At 33.5% G+C, this 4043-nt stretch overlaps 1 long non-coding RNA gene across 1 annotated transcript; it reads left to right on the top strand.

The window, feature by feature from the left end:
* The first annotated feature begins 1718 nt into the window (after positions 1–1718).
* Positions 1719–3055, top strand: LOC144420859 (uncharacterized). The gene is made up of 3 exons (XR_013474765.1): positions 1719–1943; positions 2448–2519; positions 2608–3055. It is a non-coding gene; the product is annotated as an uncharacterized LOC144420859 (long non-coding RNA).
* The last annotated feature ends 988 nt before the right edge of the window (positions 3056–4043 follow it).

Here is a 4043-nt window from a genome sequence, read left to right as displayed (position 1 = left end):
AACTCTAACATAAAGCATACTAGTAGGGTAGGCTATTGTTGTATGAGTACCGGTACGGTACCGGTACCGTACCATATTGCTGTACTGTATGGAAGTTGCATGAAAAAAATCAAACAACATTTTTATATTTCGTATATTAATTTTATTGTCGAATTAGTATATTTTGCACCCAATTAAAACAAAGTACGGTACCGATCTGCAGGTACCGGTACCGTACGGTAACATAAATCTGTATCGGGTAAATGCTAATTACACCAATATCTGAATATTGTATCTTTTTTTTTTTTGCCAAATAAATTCCATTGCCAAACGGAATTTTCGTATATTAATTTTATTGTCGAATTAGTATAATTTGCACCCAATTAAAACAATTTCATAATTTCAAAACACATTGCCCACAAGTTCAATAATATATGTAACAATTAAAATATAAAACCATACCATTACCGGAGTTTTGTATCATATATAGTCCAATTTATATCTGTACGGTACCGGGTAACGTATATAAAAGTACGGTACTAGTATGACTCAGAACTGCGTGTAGTCCCATGACCATTTCTTTTTGCTTAATTGAGTGAAGCATTGACATCCAGCATCTAACAGGAATTTCAAAATATTTTCAACAGAAATGCCAACACGATGAAGTAAAATTCGGCCGCACTGACGATTAGTTTCATCGTAAATATATACATTAATGGAAATCTACCTAGCGTTTGTGGTAAGTACGGTACCGCCATCCATATGTGGACAAATAAAGAAAATTTTTACGCTCAAATTTGACAAGAAGGCTGTTAATCATTATATGAGAAAATTTTAAAATAATTCTGTAGTCTAAGCACGTACTACCTACTACGTCTTTAATTAAACTAGTAGGAAGCTTTTGGAACATTAGGTTCAAAATAGGATGTGTTTTGGTGAGCAAACACGTGTCACATTCTTCTTTTAATTATTAATAGGTATATACGTGAAAGTCTTACCAGTGGTTTCCGTTTTCTTAACGCTTGTAAAGAAGTCCAAGGATAATATATTTCAACAATGCGTTACAGACTTTCCCTAGCACATAAACCAAGATATATCAATCAATGGACCTTTCCCCGAGTATCGACTTCCTTGTTTACTTCGTGACATTGGCCGATCAGCAAATTGCAAAAAGTGACGTGACAATGCTCCCTTTTCGCATCCGCTCAGACACTTTTCTCACTCAGACAGATTTTCAAGCGTGGTCGTAAACATTACCTCGTTTTCGCATTTTTGAACTCTATTCGTTAGTTTTCAGCTGTGTTTTGGAAACTTAAATGTAAATCAGATAATTCAATGGTCACCCTGTCTTCCTAGGAGTTTTAATTTAATTGCAGTAATAAAAATTAGTGTAGAAATAGCTGTGATAGACTAGGCTAAAATTCTTTACCGGTACTTATTATTAAAACAGATTGTTGTATGCGATGAATTATAATGATGGTTTGAAACACATACTCCATTTTACAGCCGCCAACTCGCAAAAGCATTCTTAAAATAGCCCCGAAAATTTTGCAATGGTAAAGTATAGGAAGAATTTTTCGAGGGTCTAAGGTCGGGGAAAGGTCCATCAATTCATACATGAGCTGATAAGCATGGAGATTATCAATTTTATTACGCAACGGTTAGTATGAACATTGCCTATAATTGGCAATACATATCTTGTGTACATTCCCTACAAATTAAATCATTTTTTATATGTCTGCCCAATGACATTAAACAACATGATGCGCAACTCCGGCATTTTTGGCCGAAGATCGTATTCGATAGCACGCTCCAATGCACATACTTGACGAGACGAAAACGAGCGAATGTGTGCTGCTTTCAAGGCATAGCACGAATGGCGTTCGTGCCTGCTTTGACAGTTGTTGTCGATTTTAATGATATATTGGAAAATTGAAGGTAAAAAGAAATCGGAAAAAAGTAAGGTAAATACTATTGTTGTATATCGCACTGTTAAGTACATGTGGGAAAGCCAGCTTTTGTCAAATACTACGAAGTTATTAAATCAGTACGGTACGTAGTTGCCCATTTGCCGAAATTGCTTATTTACTTACCCCTTATGGTTTCAAATAGTTCATACACCTCCATTTCGATTTTTTTTAATCAGTGAGGATATATACTCATTGCTGTAACATACTATTGCTCATTCACTTTTATTTGCGTATTGAATCAAAGGGTTAACAAGGTCACCTAACATTTCACTCATACCGGTCTATATTGTATAGTCTGATCTCTCAAGTATTTGGAGCCACCGATGCTTGTAATTTTCTGACTAAACCCCTTCATTAGTTGGTTTCTATACCAAATTCAGTAAAACATTTTTTACATAAAACATGAGATATTGGATTTATTAGCTTTTCCAATCTAAATCATATAGACTGCTTTATTTATTCTTAACGAAAATTATTGAATCTCCTCTCTTTCTTCAGATGTGAAAGTTTTGGAAAAACCTGTCTAAGCATTGTGGGACTCCTACAGCACAAGAGGCAATAGCAAAAATAGTAAGTATATCAATCAAGAAATTAAGCCGACATAAAGCAAAACTTTTAACTATTCGTCCAACCTCAATTTCCTAATATTTATTCACAGGACAACTGTAGCAGAAGGGGATATTTCAGAAGTCTGGCGACATATCAGTGACAGTGTGATTCCAAGAAATACAACCAGAATACTCCATAAATGTTTGCAATAGAAGAACAACCTATGGAGGCATGCAAAGACATTTGAACCTCCGGTAGAGTTGTGTATGGCCCCTACATCCCGCAGGGCTTGAGGAAAATAACTAAAAATTTCGAAGCGTAAGATTGCATAAGCGGTCTTCTTTGTAAAAAGGCACAAAACATGCCAGACATACTTAAAACAGCTTTGGAAAATGAGGATTATGGGTCACTCACTACACCTGTGTTATATTTGATTCATCAACTTTTGGTAGTACTAAAGAAGAAATTCAGGAAAGGGTATAATCATGATTTATGATAAAATACTGTTATATATTTTGGACAACTTCAATTTAGACCAGGGATATCAAACTCGCGGCCTCAGAGAACTTCCAGTGAGGCCCTCGAACGCTTAACAATAATTGTAATAGTATTTTGGAGTTTTTTTTTTTTATCTAAGTGTAATAGATTTTTCAACCTTTTTAAAGTGAAATTGAATATTCACATAGAAAGCAATTTACTGAAAGTAGTTTTGGAAAATTAATTTTTTTTTGTTCACATTTTGACCCAATTAAGAATACACATCAAGCTAGCAAAAGAATACTTGAATAAAACACTTGAGTGAATAAATTAAACGCAAAGTACATGAAGAAGGTGGCATTTTCGAAGAAAATGGGAGTTGCAATATTTCTGCATTTCACAAAATTTTGAAGCACATTGTTTAATTTGTCATATTTCCATCAGTACAATGAAAAACACAATAAGCTCAGTAGTCAATATGACAATTTCGAAGACCAACTTCGAACAGAAAATTTCCATGTGTTTGTATATTAATATAAATATACAACGACTTAGTTACTAAAAATCAATATCAATAATAATTCAAGCAACCCTATGCTATGCAATGTGGCGCGAAATGTCTTGTCGAAAATATCTGTCATTTGTTTTTCTACTGATCTATTCATGAAATGATAAAAGTAACTTTTTTGCATTACTGGAATTAATTAAACATTCGCAAAGTTCCAGATTAACCCATGATCATGTGACCTCGTTAGTTAGAGTTGGTACCATAAAATCATTTCAGCCTGGCCTTAGTATGCTGGTGACACAAAGAGATGCCAAACGTCAGGACAAATGTAATTAAAAAAACATTGAGTTTATACTGTAGTATTTTTGTTAATTTTAAGTCCATATATTTAGATTAAGTCATTTTTAGTGTATGTATTATTCTTTCCTTATCCAAAGCTTGTTCAAAAATGATTTTGATGGTTGTATAAAGAATTTTATGATTTTTTGTAATAAATACAGTAACTTGCAATAATAGTGGAATGCAAATATTAATATGTAATTGCATTTGAAATTAAAGAA

The sequence above is a fragment of the Styela clava genome, chromosome 1 (assembly GCF_964204865.1).
Source record: "Styela clava chromosome 1, kaStyClav1.hap1.2, whole genome shotgun sequence".
Taxonomy (NCBI): Eukaryota; Metazoa; Chordata; class Ascidiacea; order Stolidobranchia; family Styelidae; genus Styela; species Styela clava.
Note: the sequence above shows the minus strand (reverse complement) of the source record. Positions and strands in the feature narration are given on the sequence as shown.